Source organism: Euprymna scolopes, chromosome 46 (genome assembly GCF_053919585.1).
Source record: "Euprymna scolopes isolate OS-2025 chromosome 46, ASM5391958v1, whole genome shotgun sequence".
In the NCBI taxonomy this organism is placed as follows: domain Eukaryota; kingdom Metazoa; phylum Mollusca; class Cephalopoda; order Sepiida; family Sepiolidae; genus Euprymna; species Euprymna scolopes.
The window spans coordinates 216,066,048-216,088,095 of NC_136527.1; the positions used below are offsets into that span (position 1 = coordinate 216,066,048).

The 22,048-nt window shown below is 33.4% G+C and overlaps 1 pseudogene; it reads left to right on the forward strand.

Moving 5' to 3' along the window:
* The first annotated feature begins 19,082 nt into the window (after positions 1-19,082).
* On the forward strand, positions 19,083-19,199 carry LOC145272056 (5S ribosomal RNA; annotated as a pseudogene).
* Positions 19,200-22,048: the final 2,849 nt, after the last annotated feature.

Consider the following 22,048-nt stretch of genomic DNA (forward strand, 5'->3'; position numbering starts at 1 on the left):
GAGTATCTATACAAAGATGATGTTACAGAGTCTTAGCTTTGTACGACAGCTAAGTCTCTCTCTCGGTTCAAAATGTTGAGATCCAGCAACAAGCAAGAGCAAGATAAGCAGCAACAAGTTAAACTGCAGACCAGCTTAATGCGGGTAATGGTCTTCCGCTTTATGGTTTTTTAAATCAAAGATTTGCTTCTCCTAGAAAGGTTGCCTTCACCACGGCTTACGGGAGCCCTCTCCATCCCAATACACCTATACACACACATAAATATACACGGTGCTAGTTGGCCGTTGACCCAGAAAAAGAGTTCATTCGCCCTTTGGAAAGTTTTGTTTTTAATCCTTCAGGGAGACTAGCCACCCTCCTCACCAAACAAGTCTGGTGGGGGAACCAGTTTAGTCGCCGGTGACCCGACCATGAGGCAGGTAGTACTGGGTTACATGGTACCAGTAGCATATGACATGACCTGACATAATTTTTAACATATTAACATACATACATACACACATGGCAGATCAATTATTACATGCTTCCAGCATTTCAGGGCTACACACGTGACATTTTTTCCATCGCCACGGACAATTTTTATAGACAAATGCCTGAGGAAGTATCTATACAAAGATAATGTTACAGAGTTTACATATATATATATATACACACACACACACATATATATATATATATAAAGAATGTGACCAACATCAGCAAAGGGGGATATCAAGTTGCAATGTATTTGGGGGTGGGGCTACTATACTTGGTTGGGAGGCTGGTATGGGGATCTGCAGAATAGGGGCGGTCCATCAAGAATTTGTTTATGTTAGACTTGAAAATATCAAGGGGGTTGTGTTTTCATATCACGTCGAGTTCACCAATTTTATTTGGTACTAAGAAGAAAGAAACTTTGTTCATGGAATCTACGTTTTGATTTTGGCACAGGTAGAGAGTGGGGAAAATTATTGACAGTGGACTACTTGGACTGGCTCAAAAGGGGAGCCCTCCACCACTATCAGGAAAGGGTCATAACGGCTGCTCAAGACCAGGGATTGATGACCAATGCATTCAAGAAGATGGCAGGGATCAGTAATGACAATAAATGCAGGTTCTGCCATACAGAATTGGAAAGTGTTAGTCATCTGATATCAAGTTGCAAAGTTCTTCTAGGGGACGGCTACTATACAGTGAGACATGATGGAGTATGCAAGTACCTCCACTGGACTATCTGTAAAAAATTAAACATCCAGTGTAGCAGCAAGTCCTGGGAACATCAACCTGAAAGAACAGTTGGAAATGACTTATATACCATACATTACGACCATGTAATCCCTACAGCCACCTACCTTGAAAATGCTGCTGTGAAACCTAACATAGTTATATGGAATAAGTCAGAGAGAGAGTTGCAACCTTGATTGAAGTGAGTGTTCCTAATGATGGCAGTCTGAACAGAGCTGAAAAAGAGAAACAGACCAAATACCAAGGTCTCATCTATTATATGAAAAGAAATTGGAATCTTAAGGCGATATCAATCATACCAGTTATCATAGGTGCCACAGGGCTTATGAAGAAGAACCTGGTCCTACTCTGTTCCGTCTGCCTGCTTCCCACCGGACTACAACTTGGATGTGTTCAAGTCCAATGTTAACAAATTCCTAATGAACCGCCCCCTTAAGTAAACACTTCATCAAATCTCCACACTAACATAATGTACTTGCAATAACCCTTATCCCTGAGTGGCTTCCGGGCCTTGATAAGTGGTGACCACCGTGTAAAAAAAAACTGGAACCTAAAGGGGATATCGATCATACCAGTCATCATAGGTGCCACAGGACTTATGAAGAAGAACCTGAAGTCCTACCTAACTAATATTCCTGGTGGACCAAGTGCAAAAGAGATTCAGACAATTGCACTTAAGGGAACAGCGAGGATACTAAAAAGAGCTCTCGGTTGGTTTCAATAAAAAGCAGGGGAACGTTGGCAGCTGGTTTGGCTGTCCCATACCCAGCATTATAATCTTCAAAGGAAGAAAAATAAAAAATAAAAATTAAAAAAAAACAGACACATGGATGCATGCACATATGCACACACACACACATGCACCCGAATACACACAGACATTTACAGACACTCACACACCCACAAAAACACATGTGCACACACACAAGCATATAGACTCACACACATACACACATGTCAAGGAAGAAAAATGAGAAAAAAAAAAGGGAGCACAAGTACCTGTCGTTGAATTTGGGGGTATCAAACTCTCCAATTTGATTGTCTTCAAGTCCAACATAAACAAATTCCTGATAAACCGCACCCTTAAGTAATCCAATTTATAAAATCTCCAATTTGATTGTCTTCAAGTCCAACATAAACAAATTCCTGATAAACCGCACCCTTAAGTAATCCAATTTATAAAATCTCCAATTTGATTGTCTTCAAGTCCAACATAAACAAATTCCTGATAAACCGCACCCTTAAGTAATCCAATTTATAAAATCTCCAATTTGATTGTCTTCAAGTCTAACGTAAACAAATTCCTGATAAACCGCACCCTTAAGTAATCCAATTTATAAAATCTCCAATTTGATTGTCTTCAAGTCTAACGTAAACAAATTCCTGATAAACCGCACCCTTAAGTAATCCAATTTATAAAATCTCCAATTTGATTGTCTTCAAGTCCAACGTAAACAAATTCCTGATAAACCGCACCCTTAAGTAATCCAATTTATAAAATCTCCAATTTGATTGTCTTCAAGTCTAACGTAAACAAATTCCTGATAAACCGCACCCTTAAGTAATCCAATTTATAAAATCTCCAATTTGATTGTCTTCAAGTCTAACGTAAACAAATTCCTGATAAACCGCACCCTTAAGTAATCCAATTTATAAAATCTCCAATTTGATTGTCTTCAAGTCTAACGTAAACAAATTCCTGATAAACCGCACCCTTAAGTAATCCAATTTATAAAATCTCCAATTTGATTGTCTTCAAGTCCAACATAAACAAATTCCTGATAAACCGCACCCTTAAGTAATCCAATTTATAAAATCTCCAATTTGATTGTCTTCAAGTCCAACATAAACAAATTCCTGATAAACTGCACCCTTAAGTAATCCAATTTATAAAATCTCCAATTTGATTGTCTTCAAGTCCAACATAAACAAATTCCTGATAAACCGCACCCTTAAGTAATCCAATTTATAAAATCTCCAATTTGATTGTCTTCAAGTCCAACATAAACAAATTCCTGATAAACCGCACCCTTAAGTAATCCAATTTATAAAATCTCCAATTTGATTGTCTTCAAGTCTAACGTAAACAAATTCCTGATAAACCGCACCCTTAAGTAATCCAATTTATAAAATCTCCAATTTGATTGTCTTCAAGTCCAACATAAACAAATTCCTGATAAACCGCACCCTTAAGTAATCCAATTTATAAAATCTCCAATTTGATTGTCTTCAAGTCCAACATAAACAAATTCCTGATAAACTGCACCCTTAAGTAATCCAATTTATAAAATCTCCAATTTGATTGTCTTCAAGTCCAACATAAACAAATTCCTGATAAACCGCACCCTTAAGTAATCCAATTTATAAAATCTCCAATTTGATTGTCTTCAAGTCCAACATAAACAAATTCCTGATAAACCGCACCCTTAAGTAATCAAATTTATAAAATCTCCAATTTGATTGTCTTCAAGTGTAACATAAACAAATTCCTGATAAACCGCACCCTTAAGTAATCCAATTTATAAAATCTCCAATTTGATTGTCTTCAAGTCCAACATAAACAAATTCCTGATAAACCGCACCCTTAAGTAATCCAATTTATAAAATCTCCAATTTGATTGTCTTCAAGTCCAACATAAACAAATTCCTGATAAACCGCACCCTTAAGTAATCCAATTTATAAAATCTCCAATTTGATTGTCTTCAAGTCCAACATAAACAAATTCCTGATAAACCGCACCCTTAAGTAATCCAATTTATAAAATCTCCAATTTGATTGTCTTCAAGTCCAACATAAACAAATTCCTGATAAACCGCACCCTTAAGTAATCCAATTTATAAAATCTCCAATTTGATTGTCTTCAAGTGTAACATAAACAAATTCCTGATAAACCGCACCCTTAAGTAATCCAATTTATAAAATCTCCAATTTGATTGTCTTCAAGTCCAACATAAACAAATTCCTGATAAACCGCACCCTTAAGTAATCAAATTTATAAAATCTCCAATTTGATTGTCTTCAAGTGTAACATAAACAAATTCCTGATAAACCGCACCCTTAAGTAATCCAATTTATAAAATCTCCAATTTGATTGTCTTCAAGTCCAACATAAACAAATTCCTGATAAACCGCACCCTTAAGTAATCCAATTTATAAAATCTCCAATTTGATTGTCTTCAAGTCCAACATAAACAAATTCCTGATAAACCGCACCCTTAAGTAATCCAATTTATAAAATCTCCAATTTGATTGTCTTCAAGTCCAACATAAACAAATTCCTGATAAACCGCACCCTTAAGTAATCCAATTTATAAAATCTCCAATTTGATTGTCTTCAAGTCCAACATAAACAAATTCCTGATAAACCGCACCCTTAAGTAATCAAATTTATAAAATCTCCAATTTGATTGTCTTCAAGTGTAACATAAACAAATTCCTGATAAACCGCACCCTTAAGTAATCCAATTTATAAAATCTCCAATTTGATTGTCTTCAAGTCCAACATAAACAAATTCCTGATAGACCGCACCCTTAAGTAATCCAATTTATAAAATCTCCAATTTGATTGTCTTCAAGTGTAACATAAACAAATTCCTGATAAACCGCACCCTTAAGTAATCCAATTTATAAAATCTCCAATTTGATTGTCTTCAAGTCCAACATAAACAAATTCCTGATAAACCGCACCCTTAAGTAATCCAATTTATAAAATCTCCAATTTGATTGTCTTCAAGTGTAACATAAACAAATTCCTGATAAACCGCACCCTTAAGTAATCCAATTTATAAAATCTCCAATTTGATTGTCTTCAAGTGTAACATAAACAAATTCCTGATAAACCGCACCCTTAAGTAATCCAATTTATAAAATCTCCAATTTGATTGTCTTCAAGTCCAACATAAACAAATTCCTGATAAACCGCACCCTTAAGTAATCAAATTTATAAAATCTCCAATTTGATTGTCTTCAAGTGTAACATAAACAAATTCCTGATAAACCGCACCCTTAAGTAATCCAATTTATAAAATCTCCAATTTGATTGTCTTCAAGTCCAACATAAACAAATTCCTGATAAACCGCACCCTTAAGTAATCCAATTTATAAAATCTCCAATTTGATTGTCTTCAAGTCCAACATAAACAAATTCCTGATAAACCGCACCCTTAAGTAATCCAATTTATAAAATCTCCAATTTGATTGTCTTCAAGTCCAACATAAACAAATTCCTGATAAACCGCACCCTTAAGTAATCCAATTTATAAAATCTCCAATTTGATTGTCTTAAAGTCCAACATAAACAAATTCCTGATAAACCGCACCCTTAAGTAATCAAATTTATAAAATCTCCAATTTGATTGTCTTCAAGTGTAACATAAACAAATTCCTGATAAACCGCACCCTTAAGTAATCCAATTTATAAAATCTCCAATTTGATTGTCTTCAAGTCCAACATAAACAAATTCCTGATAAACCGCACCCTTAAGTAATCCAATTTATAAAATCTCCAATTTGATTGTCTTCAAGTGTAACATAAACAAATTCCTGATAAACCGCACCCTTAAGTAATCCAATTTATAAAATCTCCAATTTGATTGTCTTCAAGTCCAACATAAACAAATTCCTGATAAACCGCACCCTTAAGTAATCAAATTTATAAAATCTCCAATTTGATTGTCTTCAAGTGTAACATAAACAAATTCCTGATAAACCGCACCCTTAAGTAATCCAATTTATAAAATCTCCAATTTGATTGTCTTCAAGTCCAACATAAACAAATTCCTGATAAACCGCACCCTTAAGTAATCCAATTTATAAAATCTCCAATTTGATTGTCTTCAAGTGTAACATAAACAAATTCCTGATAAACCGCACCCTTAAGTAATCCAATTTATAAAATCTCCAATTTGATTGTCTTCAAGTCCAACATAAACAAATTCCTGATAAACCGCACCCTTAAGTAATCCAATTTATAAAATCTCCAATTTGATTGTCTTCAAGTCCAACATAAACAAATTCCTGATAAACCGCACCCTTAAGTAATCCAATTTATAAAATCTCCAATTTGATTGTCTTCAAGTGTAACATAAACAAATTCCTGATAAACCGCACCCTTAAGTAATCCAATTTATAAAATCTCCAATTTGATTGTCTTCAAGTGTAACATAAACAAATTCCTGATAAACCGCACCCTTAAGTAATCCAATTTATAAAATCTCCAATTTGATTGTCTTCAAGTCCAACATAAACAAATTCCTGATAAACCGCACCCTTAAGTAATCCAATTTATAAAATCTCCAATTTGATTGTCTTCAAGTCCAACATAAACAAATTCCTGATAAACCGCACCCTTAAGTAATCCAATTTATAAAATCTCCAATTTGATTGTCTTCAAGTCCAACATAAACAAATTCCTGATAAACCGCACCCTTAAGTAATCAAATTTATAAAATCTCCAATTTGATTGTCTTCAAGTGTAACGAAAACAAATTCCTGATAAACCGCACCCTTAAGTAATCCAATTTATAAAATCTCCAATTTGATTGTCTTCAAGTGTAACATAAACAAATTCCTGATAAACCGCACCCTTAAGTAATCCAATTTATAAAATCTCCAATTTGATTGTCTTCAAGTCCAACATAAACAAATTCCTGATAAACCGCACCCTTAAGTAATCCAATTTATAAAATCTCCAATTTGATTGTCTTCAAGTGTAACATAAACAAATTCCTGATAAACCGCACCCTTAAGTAATCCAATTTATAAAATCTCCAATTTGATTGTCTTCAAGTGTAACATAAACAAATTCCTGATAAACCGCACCCTTAAGTAATCCAATTTATAAAATCTCCAATTTGATTGTCTTCAAGTCCAACATAAACAAATTCCTGATAAACCGCACCCTTAAGTAATCCAATTTATAAAATCTCCAATTTGATTGTCTTCAAGTCTAACGAAAACAAATTCCTGATAAACCGCACCCTTAAGTAATCCAATTTATAAAATCTCCAATTTGATTGTCTTCAAGTGTAACATAAACAAATTCCTGATAAACCGCACCCTTAAGTAATCCAATTTATAAAATCTCCAATTTGATTGTCTTCAAGTGTAACATAAACAAATTCCTGATAAACCGCACCCTTAAGTAATCCAATTTATAAAATCTCCAATTTGATTGTCTTCAAGTCCAACATAAACAAATTCCTGATAAACCGCACCCTTAAGTAATCCAATTTATAAAATCTCCAATTTGATTGTCTTCAAGTCCAACATAAACAAATTCCTGATAAACCGCACCCTTAAGTAATCCAATTTATAAAATCTCCAATTTGATTGTCTTCAAGTCTAACGAAAACAAATTCCTGATAAACCGCACCCTTAAGTAATCCAATTTATAAAATCTCCAATTTGATTGTCTTCAAGTGTAACATAAACAAATTCCTGATAAACCGCACCCTTAAGTAATCCAATTTATAAAATCTCCAATTTGATTGTCTTCAAGTCCAACATAAACAAATTCCTGATAAACCGCACCCTTAAGTAATCCAATTTATAAAATCTCCAATTTGATTGTCTTCAAGTGTAACATAAACAAATTCCTGATAAACCGCACCCTTAAGTAATCCAATTTATAAAATCTCCAATTTGATTGTCTTCAAGTCCAACATAAACAAATTCCTGATAAACCGCACCCTTAAGTAATCCAATTTATAAAATCTCCAATTTGATTGTCTTCAAGTCCAACATAAACAAATTCCTGATAAACCGCACCCTTAAGTAATCCAATTTATAAAATCTCCAATTTGATTGTCTTCAAGTGTAACATAAACAAATTCCTGATAAACCGCACCCTTAAGTAATCCAATTTATAAAATCTCCAATTTGACTGTCTTCAAGTGTAACATAAACAAATTCCTGATAAACCGCACCCTTAAGTAATCCAATTTATAAAATCTCCAATTTGATTGTCTTCAAGTCCAACATAAACAAATTCCTGATAAACCGCACCCTTAAGTAATCCAATTTATAAAATCTCCAATTTGATTGTCTTCAAGTCTAACGAAAACAAATTCCTGATAAACCGCACCCTTAAGTAATCCAATTTATAAAATCTCCAATTTGATTGTCTTCAAGTGTAACATAAACAAATTCCTGATAAACCGCACCCTTAAGTAATCCAATTTATAAAATCTCCAATTTGATTGTCTTCAAGTGTAACATAAACAAATTCCTGATAAACCGCACCCTTAAGTAATCCAATTTATAAAATCTCCAATTTGATTGTCTTCAAGTCCAACATAAACAAATTCCTGATAAACCGCACCCTTAAGTAATCAAATTTATAAAATCTCCAATTTGATTGTCTTCAAGTGTAACATAAACAAATTCCTGATAAACCGCACCCTTAAGTAATCCAATTTATAAAATCTCCAATTTGATTGTCTTCAAGTCCAACCTAAACAAATTCCTGATAAACCGCACCCTTAAGTAATCCAATTTATAAAATCTCCAATTTGATTGTCTTCAAGTGTAACATAAACAAATTCCTGATAAACCGCACCCTTAAGTAATCCAATTTATAAAATCTCCAATTTGATTGTCTTCAAGTGTAACATAAACAAATTCCTGATAAACCGCACCCTTAAGTAATCCAATTTATAAAATCTCCAATTTGATTGTCTTCAAGTCCAACATAAACAAATTCCTGATAAACCGCACCCTTAAGTAATCAAATTTATAAAATCTCCAATTTGATTGTCTTCAAGTGTAACATAAACAAATTCCTGATAAACCGCACCCTTAAGTAATCCAATTTATAAAATCTCCAATTTGATTGTCTTCAAGTCCAACATAAACAAATTCCTGATAAACCGCACCCTTAAGTAATCCAATTTATAAAATCTCCAATTTGATTGTCTTCAAGTCCAACATAAACAAATTCCTGATAAACCGCACCCTTAAGTAATCCAATTTATAAAATCTCCAATTTGATTGTCTTCAAGTCCAACATAAACAAATTCCTGATAAACCGCACCCTTAAGTAATCCAATTTATAAAATCTCCAATTTGATTGTCTTAAAGTCCAACATAAACAAATTCCTGATAAACCGCACCCTTAAGTAATCAAATTTATAAAATCTCCAATTTGATTGTCTTCAAGTGTAACATAAACAAATTCCTGATAAACCGCACCCTTAAGTAATCCAATTTATAAAATCTCCAATTTGATTGTCTTCAAGTCCAACATAAACAAATTCCTGATAAACCGCACCCTTAAGTAATCCAATTTATAAAATCTCCAATTTGATTGTCTTCAAGTGTAACATAAACAAATTCCTGATAAACCGCACCCTTAAGTAATCCAATTTATAAAATCTCCAATTTGATTGTCTTCAAGTCCAACATAAACAAATTCCTGATAAACCGCACCCTTAAGTAATCCAATTTATAAAATCTCCAATTTGATTGTCTTCAAGTGTAACATAAACAAATTCCTGATAAACCGCACCCTTAAGTAATCCAATTTATAAAATCTCCAATTTGATTGTCTTCAAGTGTAACATAAACAAATTCCTGATAAACCGCACCCTTAAGTAATCCAATTTATAAAATCTCCAATTTGATTGTCTTCAAGTCCAACATAAACAAATTCCTGATAAACCGCACCCTTAAGTAATCCAATTTATAAAATCTCCAATTTGATTGTCTTCAAGTGTAACGAAAACAAATTCCTGATAAACCGCACCCTTAAGTAATCCAATTTATAAAATCTCCAATTTGATTGTCTTCAAGTGTAACATAAACAAATTCCTGATAAACCGCACCCTTAAGTAATCCAATTTATAAAATCTCCAATTTGATTGTCTTCAAGTCCAACATAAACAAATTCCTGATAAACCGCACCCTTAAGTAATCCAATTTATAAAATCTCCAATTTGATTGTCTTCAAGTGTAACATAAACAAATTCCTGATAAACCGCACCCTTAAGTAATCCAATTTATAAAATCTCCAATTTGATTGTCTTCAAGTCCAACATAAACAAATTCCTGATAAACCGCACCCTTAAGTAATCCAATTTATAAAATCTCCAATTTGATTGTTTTCAAGTCCAACATAAACAAATTCCTGATAAACCGCACCCTTAAGTAATCCAATTTATAAAATCTCCAATTTGATTGTCTTCAAGTGTAACATAAACAAATTCCTGATAAACCGCACCCTTAAGTAATCCAATTTATAAAATCTCCAATTTGATTGTCTTCAAGTGTAACATAAACAAATTCCTGATAAACCGCACCCTTAAGTAATCCAATTTATAAAATCTCCAATTTGATTGTCTTCAAGTGTAACATAAACAAATTCCTGATAAACCGCACCCTTAAGTAATCCAATTTATAAAATCTCCAATTTGATTGTCTTCAAGTCCAACATAAACAAATTCCTGATAAACCGCACCCTTAAGTAATCCAATTTATAAAATCTCCAATTTGATTGTCTTCAAGTGTAACGAAAACAAATTCCTGATAAACCGCACCCTTAAGTAATCCAATTTATAAAATCTCCAATTTGATTGTCTTCAAGTGTAACATAAACAAATTCCTGATAAACCGCACCCTTAAGTAATCCAATTTATAAAATCTCCAATTTGATTGTCTTCAAGTCCAACATAAACAAATTCCTGATAAACCGCACCCTTAAGTAATCCAATTTATAAAATCTCCAATTTGATTGTCTTCAAGTGTAACGAAAACAAATTCCTGATAAACCGCACCCTTAAGTAATCCAATTTATAAAATCTCCAATTTGATTGTTTTCAAGTCCAACATAAACAAATTCCTGATAAACCGCACCCTTAAGTAATCCAATTTATAAAATCTCCAATTTGATTGTCTTCAAGTGTAACATAAACAAATTCCTGATAAACCGCACCCTTAAGTAATCCAATTTATAAAATCTCCAATTTGATTGTCTTCAAGTGTAACATAAACAAATTCCTGATAAACCGCACCCTTAAGTAATCCAATTTATAAAATCTCCAATTTGATTGTCTTCAAGTGTAACATAAACAAATTCCTGATAAACCGCACCCTTAAGTAATCCAATTTATAAAATCTCCAATTTGATTGTCTTCAAGTCCAACATAAACAAATTCCTGATAAACCGCACCCTTAAGTAATCCAATTTATAAAATCTCCAATTTGATTGTCTTCAAGTGTAACGAAAACAAATTCCTGATAAACCGCACCCTTAAGTAATCCAATTTATAAAATCTCCAATTTGATTGTCTTCAAGTGTAACATAAACAAATTCCTGATAAACCGCACCCTTAAGTAATCCAATTTATAAAATCTCCAATTTGATTGTCTTCAAGTCCAACATAAACAAATTCCTGATAAACCGCACCCTTAAGTAATCCAATTTATAAAATCTCCAATTTGATTGTCTTCAAGTCCAACATAAACAAATTCCTGATAAACCGCACCCTTAAGTAATCCAATTTATAAAATCTCCAATTTGATTGTCTTCAAGTGTAACGAAAACAAATTCCTGATAAACCGCACCCTTAAGTAATCCAATTTATAAAATCTCCAATTTGATTGTCTTCAAGTGTAACATAAACAAATTCCTGATAAACCGCACCCTTAAGTAATCCAATTTATAAAATCTCCAATTTGATTGTCTTCAAGTCCAACATAAACAAATTCCTGATAAACCGCACCCTTAAGTAATCCAATTTATAAAATCTCCAATTTGATTGTCTTCAAGTGTAACATAAACAAATTCCTGATAAACCGCACCCTTAAGTAATCCAATTTATAAAATCTCCAATTTGATTGTCTTCAAGTGTAACATAAACAAATTCCTGATAAACCGCACCCTTAAGTAATCCAATTTATAAAATCTCCAATTTGATTGTCTTCAAGTCCAACATAAACAAATTCCTGATAAACCGCACCCTTAAGTAATCCAATTTATAAAATCTCCAATTTGATTGTCTTCAAGTCTAACGAAAACAAATTCCTGATAAACCGCACCCTTAAGTAATCCAATTTATAAAATCTCCAATTTGATTGTCTTCAAGTGTAACATAAACAAATTCCTGATAAACCGCACCCTTAAGTAATCCAATTTATAAAATCTCCAATTTGATTGTCTTCAAGTGTAACATAAACAAATTCCTGATAAACCGCACCCTTAAGTAATCCAATTTATAAAATCTCCAATTTGATTGTCTTCAAGTCCAACATAAACAAATTCCTGATAAACCGCACCCTTAAGTAATCCAATTTATAAAATCTCCAATTTGATTGTCTTCAAGTCCAACATAAACAAATTCCTGATAAACCGCACCCTTAAGTAATCCAATTTATAAAATCTCCAATTTGATTGTCTTCAAGTCTAACGAAAACAAATTCCTGATAAACCGCACCCTTAAGTAATCCAATTTATAAAATCTCCAATTTGATTGTCTTCAAGTGTAACATAAACAAATTCCTGATAAACCGCACCCTTAAGTAATCCAATTTATAAAATCTCCAATTTGATTGTCTTCAAGTCCAACATAAACAAATTCCTGATAAACCGCACCCTTAAGTAATCCAATTTATAAAATCTCCAATTTGATTGTCTTCAAGTGTAACATAAACAAATTCCTGATAAACCGCACCCTTAAGTAATCCAATTTATAAAATCTCCAATTTGATTGTCTTCAAGTCCAACATAAACAAATTCCTGATAAACCGCACCCTTAAGTAATCCAATTTATAAAATCTCCAATTTGATTGTCTTCAAGTCCAACATAAACAAATTCCTGATAAACCGCACCCTTAAGTAATCCAATTTATAAAATCTCCAATTTGATTGTCTTCAAGTGTAACATAAACAAATTCCTGATAAACCGCACCCTTAAGTAATCCAATTTATAAAATCTCCAATTTGATTGTCTTCAAGTGTAACATAAACAAATTCCTGATAAACCGCACCCTTAAGTAATCCAATTTATAAAATCTCCAATTTGATTGTCTTCAAGTCCAACATAAACAAATTCCTGATAAACCGCACCCTTAAGTAATCCAATTTATAAAATCTCCAATTTGATTGTCTTCAAGTCCAACATAAACAAATTCCTGATAAACCGCACCCTTAAGTAATCCAATTTATAAAATCTCCAATTTGATTGTCTTCAAGTCCAACATAAACAAATTCCTGATAAACCGCACCCTTAAGTAATCCAATTTATAAAATCTCCAATTTGATTGTCTTCAAGTCCAACATAAACAAATTCCTGATAAACCGCACCCTTAAGTAATCCAATTTATAAAATCTCCAATTTGATTGTCTTCAAGTGTAACATAAACAAATTCCTGATAAACCGCACCCTTAAGTAATCCAATTTATAAAATCTCCAATTTGATTGTCTTCAAGTGTAACATAAACAAATTCCTGATAAACCGCACCCTTAAGTAATCCAATTTATAAAATCTCCAATTTGATTGTCTTCAGGTCCAACATAAACAAATTCCTGATAAACCGCACCCTTAAGTAATCCAATTTATAAAATCTCCAATTTGATTGTCTTCAAGTCTAACGAAAACAAATTCCTGATAAACCGCACCCTTAAGTAATCCAATTTATAAAATCTCCAATTTGATTGTCTTCAAGTGTAACATAAACAAATTCCTGATAAACCGCACCCTTAAGTAATCCAATTTATAAAATCTCCAATTTGATTGTCTTCAAGTGTAACATAAACAAATTCCTGATAAACCGCACCCTTAAGTAATCCAATTTATAAAATCTCCAATTTGATTGTCTTCAAGTCCAACATAAACAAATTCCTGATAAACCGCACCCTTAAGTAATCCAATTTATAAAATCTCCAATTTGATTGTCTTCAAGTCCAACATAAACAAATTCCTGATAAACCGCACCCTTAAGTAATCCAATTTATAAAATCTCCAATTTGATTGTCTTCAAGTGTAACGAAAACAAATTCCTGATAAACCGCACCCTTAAGTAATCCAATTTATAAAATCTCCAATTTGATTGTCTTCAAGTGTAACATAAACAAATTCCTGATAAACCGCACCCTTAAGTAATCCAATTTATAAAATCTCCAATTTGATTGTCTTCAAGTGTAACATAAACAAATTCCTGATAAACCGCACCCTTAAGTAATCCAATTTATAAAATCTCCAATTTGATTGTCTTCAAGTCCAACATAAACAAATTCCTGATAAACCGCACCCTTAAGTAATCCAATTTATAAAATCTCCAATTTCATTGTCTTCAAGTCCAACATAAACAAATTCCTGATAAACCGCACCCTTAAGTAATCCAATTTATAAAATCTCCAATTTGATTGTCTTCAAGTGTAACATAAACAAATTCCTGATAAACCGCACCCTTAGGTAATCCAATTTATAAAATCTCCAATTTGATTGTCTTCAAGTGTAACATAAACAAATTCCTGATAAACCGCACCCTTAAGTAATCCAATTTATAAAATCTCCAATTTGATTGTCTTCAAGTCCAACATAAACAAATTCCTGATAAACCGCACCCTTAAGTAATCCAATTTATAAAATCTCCAATTTGATTGTCTTCAAGTCCAACATAAACAAATTCCTGATAAACCGCACCCTTAAGTAATCCAATTTATAAAATCTCCAATTTGATTGTCTTCAAGTCCAACATAAACAAATTCCTGATAAACCGCACCCTTAAGTAATCCAATTTATAAAATCTCCAATTTGATTGTCTTCAAGTCCAACATAAACAAATTCCTGATAAACCGCACCCTTAAGTAATCCAATTTATAAAATCTCCAATTTGATTGTCTTCAAGTGTAACATAAACAAATTCCTGATAAACCGCACCCTTAAGTAATCCAATTTATAAAATCTCCAATTTGATTGTCTTCAAGTCCAACATAAACAAATTCCTGATAAACCGCACCCTTAAGTAATCAAATTTATAAAATCTCCAATTTGATTGTCTTCAAGTGTAACATAAACAAATTCCTGATAAACCGCACCCTTAAGTAATCCAATTTATAAAATCTCCAATTTGATTGTCTTCAAGTCCAACATAAACAAATTCCTGATAAACCGCACCCTTAAGTAATCCAATTTATAAAATCTCCAATTTGATTGTCTTCAAGTCCAACATAAACAAATTCCTGATAAACCGCACCCTTAAGTAATCCAATTTATAAAATCTCCAATTTGATTGTCTTCAAGTCCAACATAAACAAATTCCTGATAAACCGCACCCTTAAGTAATCCAATTTATAAAATCTCCAATTTGATTGTCTTCAAGTCCAACATAAACAAATTCCTGATAAACCGCACCCCTAAGTAATCAAATTTATAAAATCTCCAATTTGATTGTCTTCAAGTGTAACATAAACAAATTCCTGATAAACCGCACCCTTAAGTAATCCAATTTATAAAATCTCCAATTTGATTGTCTTCAAGTCCAACATAAACAAATTCCTGATAAACCGCACCCTTAAGTAATCCAATTTATAAAATCTCCAATTTGATTGTCTTCAAGTGTAACATAAACAAATTCCTGATAAACCGCACCCTTAAGTAATCCAATTTATAAAATCTCCAATTTGATTGTCTTCAAGTGTAACATAAACAAATTCCTGATAAACCGAACCCTTAAGTAATCCAATTTATAAAATCTCCAATTTGATTGTCTTCAAGTCCAACATAAACAAATTCCTGATAAACCGCACCCTTAAGTAATCCAATTTATAAAATCTCCAATTTGATTGTCTTCAAGTCTAACGAAAACAAATTCCTGATAAACCGCACCCTTAAGTAATCCAATTTATAAAATCTCCAATTTGATTGTCTTCAAGTGTAACATAAACAAATTCCTGATAAACCGCACCCTTAAGTAATCCAATTTATAAAATCTCCAATTTGATTGTCTTCAAGTCCAACATAAACAAATTCCTGATAAACCGCACCCTTAAGTAATCAAATTTATAAAATCTCTAATTTGATTGTCTTCAAGTCCAACATAAACAAATTCCTGATAAACCGCACCCTTAAGTAATCCAATTTATAAAATCTCCAATTTGATTGTCTTCAAGTGTAACATAAACAAATTCCTGATAAACCGCACCCTTAAGTAATCCAATTTATAAAATCTCCAATTTGATTGTCTTCAAGTCCAACATAAACAAATTCCTGATAAACCGCACCCTTAAGTAATCCAATTTATAAAATCTCCAATTTGATTGTCTTCAAGTCCAACATAAACAAATTCCTGATAAACCGCACCCTTAAGTAATCCAATTTATAAAATCTCCAATTTGATTGTCTTCAAGTCCAACATAAACAAATTCCTGATAAACCGCACCCTTAAGTAATCCAATTTATAAAATCTCCAATTTGATTGTCTTCAAGTCCAACATAAACAAATTCCTGATAAACCGCACCCTTAAGTAATCCAATTTATAAAATCTCCAATTTGATTGTCTTCAAGTGTAACATAAACAAATTCCTGATAAACCGCACCCTTAAGTAATCCAATTTATAAAATCTCCAATTTGATTGTCTTCAAGTCCAACATAAACAAATTCCTGATAAACCGCACCCTTAAGTAATCCAATTTATAAAATCTCCAATTTGATTGTCTTCAAGTGTAACATAAACAAATTCCTGATAAACCGCACCCTTAAGTAATCCAATTTATAAAATCTCCAATTTGATTGTCTTCAAGTCCAACATAAACAAATTCCTGATAAACCGCACCCGTAAGTAATCCAATTTATAAAATCTCCAATTTGATTGTCTTCAAGTCCAACATAAACAAATTCCTGATAAACCGCACCCTTAAGTAATCCAATTTATAAAATCTCCAATTTGACTGTCTTCAAGTCCAACATAAACAAATTCCTGATAAACCGCACCCTTAAGTAATCCAATTTATAAAATCTCCAATTTGATTGTCTTCAAGTCCAACATAAACAAATTCCTGATAAACCGCACCCTTAAGTAATCCAATTTATAAAATCTCCAATTTGATTGTCTTCAAGTCCAACATAAACAAATTCCTGATAAACCGCACCCTTAAGTAATCCAATTTATAAAATCTCCAATTTGATTGTCTTCAAGTCCAACATAAACAAATTCTTCAAGTCCAACATAAACAAATTCTTCAAGTCTAACGTAAACTACTATGATTACTACTCCTTTTGACTAACGTATACCCATTAACCCTTATCCTCGAGTGGCCACGGGGTCTTGATAAATGGTGACTACTATGTAATATATATATATATATATATATATATATATGCTTTATATTATCTTTATGCGTCTCCTCCAACTTACTCTCTTCTTCTAACTCTCTAAGTTATATATATAAACTAGCAAAAGTACCCGTCGTTAACTGGGTTCTAAAACAGCCTACAGAAAATGGACTCTGATTTATGAAAGTATGATAGGTTATGAAAAGGAAGGGCTGTAAAGAGATAGCTTCGAATTCGGGGGTATCAAAACCAAAGCAAAATATGATGAAAGTAAAAATAAAATAGATAAACCACATAATTTATTATACCATACCTGTTCACACTGAAACACTTATCACAATATTCTGTGGATCTATATTAAAAAACCTTGTTAAACTTTGTGACATATTTCCATTCTATGAAGGTCAGGCGCAAACGAACACCCCATAATTTTATTATACCATATGTCTTCAAACTGAAACATAATTATCAAAATATTCTAACACAGATAGATATGAAAAGTCTTTATTAAAGTTTGTGCCTATTTCCATTCCATGGAGGCCAGGCGCGAACGCAGACCCCACAATTTTATTATACCATCCCTATTTAAGTTAAAACATACTTATCAAAGTATTATTATGTGCATCTATATCAAAAACACTTGTAAACGTTTTTTTTTTTAATTTTTAAATTTTTTATTTCCATACTTTGTGGACCAGGCGCATACGCAGACCCCACAGTTTTAATGAACCACCGTTCTGCCAGATCAAACATACCCATTCCTGTGTCTCGATACATCTTCTATCATTATATGTGATCAGTTTTCTATAATAGTCAACCATATAGGAGCCTATTCGTAACCAGACACACACACAGACGGTCAGCTTTATATATATATATATATATATATATATATATATATATATATTATATTTTAAAAATAATATATATGCCGCTCCCTATTAAGGGGATACAAAATTGGTCAAAGGGAAAATTATTCCTAACTCGCATTTAGGTAAAAATGCACTTTTGTATAAATACTTGAATTCATTCAAAAAAGTATCGCTAACAAAAAAAAAAAAAAAATATATATATATATATATATATATATTTTTTTTTTTTGTCTCTCTGAGAGTCGGCTGAAGAGAGCCTGAGGCGGACATTAAGAGCAGTCCTCAACTACCGGGCTTGAAACCGTCGGTACCGACTACCGATGTAAATTCCTGTATATATTATACAAAAAAAATATATTGCTCTTATTTCGAGAAAGGTTTTTCCCTAATAATAGAGCACTGTATGGGATTTCTTTTTCTACAAAAAGTACAAGTATATATATATATATATATATATATATATATATATATATATAAAGGCGATTATAACGGCAGTCTTAAGAGCAGAGTGTATTTTAATGTAATAGTAAAATCACTAATGTAATTAAAATAAAAGAAAAGAAAACAGTGCTCGTTGTATAATGGTTCGCTTTTTAAAAATCGTAAATATCCTCGTCAAAGCATTCATTTGGATGATAAATGTAGCTTATATATATATATATATATATATATATATATATATATATATATATATATATATATATATATATATATACGGCATAATCACGTTGACACACCGGTTCTCGTCAGATCACCGAAGTTAAGCAACGTTGAGCCTGGCTAATACCAGATGGGTGACCATTTGGGAATTCTAGGCGCTGTATGTGCTCTCCGCTTATCTCGGCATTGTTTCCAGTCGTCTTGTACCTCAACTTGCCACTGGTATGCAACAATGTTGACTCAGGAGAGGCGTGGTTAGAGGTTGCGCAAGTCTTGCCACACAAATTTCACGCGCAGGCACCCTTACAGTGGGTATCCATAGTCTGTCAAGACTGATGGAAGCCTTCATATATATATATATATATATATATATATATATATATGGGTTTGTATTACTGTACACATAGATTAAAACTAGACAAAATACAGTTGGAAACTTGCTCAATATATGTTACGGTGACATAAGTTGACATATATTCGGTGGGTTTTTAATAGTATTTTGTCTAGTTTATTATTTATAACACCTTTTCCCAAACTTACCGTGTTAAAGAGAGAGTCGGGCGCCATCTTGAATTTTCCAATACATCGGTAAACACAGTATTTTAATGAACCACCGTTCTGCCAGATCAAACATATCCATTCCTGTGTCTCTATACATCTTCTATCATTATATGTGATCAGTTTTCTATAATAGTCAAGCATATAGGAGCCTATATGTTAAGTGTTACCAGGATTTGATGTCCCCCTGGGGACATTTGGGGCTAAATGGGGGGGGGCAAATGCTGAACTTAGTCATTTTTTTAAAACCTCACTGTGACTCCCGGGGGACCATCCATGCTTCAATTTTTCACTATATTTTTACAGGGTGTTCCTATCCCTCATCCTGCTCTAACTACGTCATCACACTCTACAGCATGGCTGGGTGGTGATTTGGCCATAGATACACAGAAATGCAATCCCAGAATTCCCTTTCTAGAGCGATCCTTTTTTCGGCCCGACGTCATGGGGTAAGCATGCGTGTTTCTGTCTCTCCGTGCGATGTTAAGGCAGGATAGGCTGTTTTTAGCAGCTCCTGCCCAGATGTGGCAGCAGTATTCCATCCTTGGACGTACTTGGCTTTCATATAGATAGAGAATTGCATCAGTAGTGAGATATCTTCTGGAGCGGTAGAAGGATCCCACCATTTTTCCAGCGTCCCCGGCAACAGATTTGATGTACGTGTTTCATTTTAGATCAAGAGTAAAGTTCAAACCCAGAAGCTTGTCAAAACACGGGGCCTCTCCCAGACGAGAGCCATCCATCTCAATTGATGCCAGATGGGGATCAGAGCCACAAAGTCTATTTTGTACTCTGTCAAGGCAGGATAGGCTATTTTTAGCAGCTCCTGCCCAGATATGGCAGCAGTATTCCATCCTTGGACGTACTTGGCTTTTATATAGATAGAGAATTGCATCAGTAGTGAGATATCTTCTGGAGTGGTAGAAGGATCCCACCATCTTTCCAGCGTCCCCGGCAACAGATTTGATGTACGTGTTTCATTTTAGATCAAGAGTAAAGGTCAAACTCAGAAGCTTGTCAAAACATGGGGCCTCTCCCAGACGAGAGCCATCCATCTCAATTGATGCCAGATGGGGATCAGAGCCACAATCAGATGGGGATTAGAGCCATCCATCTCAATTGATGCCAGATGGGGATCAGAGCCACAAAGTCTATTTTGTACTCTGTCAAGGCAGGATAGGCTGTTTTTAGCAGCTCCTGCCCAGATATGGCAACAGTATTCCATCCTTGGACGTACTTGGCTTTTATAAAGATAGAGAATTGCATCAGTAGTGAGATATCTTCTGGAGTGGTAGAAGGATCCCACCATTTTAGATCAAGAGTAAAGGTCAAACCCAGAAGCTTGTCAAAACACGGGGCCTCACCCAGATGAGAGCCATCCATCTCAATTGTTGCCAGATGTTTAGATTTAGTTATTTGCAAGAATAATGACAATCGTTCTGCAATCCTAGAATTAAATATCTATTTGTACTATTTCTCAGTGTGTGTGTGTGTGTGTGTTGTGGCACTATTTTTCAGTGTCACAGTTGCTAACACACTCTACAGCATGGTCGAGTCGTGATTTGGCCATAAGCGTAGAGATACAAAGAAATGCATTCCCGGTGTTCAGTGTAACTCCACTGTCTGAATACAACCCGCTTATCTACCAAAGAGAATGGTTCCCATATCTCTCTACGTGTCATTTCAAACGTCCACTGTTAACTTCTTATAAAATATTCCATTTACTTATAGAAAAGTTTCCTGTCCGACCATATTTTACAATTCTACATCCAAAGATTATTACCTTTGTATCTAAAACCAAACGAAATTTCCTCTTACTGCACAGACCGTTATGAGGTGAGCACGCATATTTCCGTCTCTCCGTAAACAAGGGCAGAAGCACCCCCTCCCGGAGATGAGGGCACTAGGTGAACATGATGATTAAAAATATTTGGGAAGCAGACACGATTAAAACAACAGAAATAAAAGGGAAAATTGGAAAGAATTATCTCAGAGGAACCTGAATACAACCCGCTTATCTACCAAAGAGAATGGTTCCCATATCTCTCTACGTGTCATTTCAAATATCCACTGTTAACTTCTTATAAAATATTCCATTTACTTATAGAAAAGTTTCCTGTCCGACCATATTTTACAATTCTACATCCAAAGATTATTACCTTTCTATCTAAAACCAAACGAAATTTCCTCTTACTGCACAGACCGTCATGAGGTGAGCACGCATATTTCTGTCTCTTCGTAAACAATGGCAGAAGCACCCCCTCCCTCAACACTAGTTAGGGTAGGTTAGTTAGTTTTGAAAAGCCTATTGCCTAGGTTTCATTGTAAAAATTGATTATAATTTGTATATTGTATTGTGATATATTTTTTGTAAAATAAACAGTTAAGATTATACAATATATATTACAATTGTGTCGCGTGTCGAGTTTTTGAGCCTCCCCAAGACGAGAGCCATCCA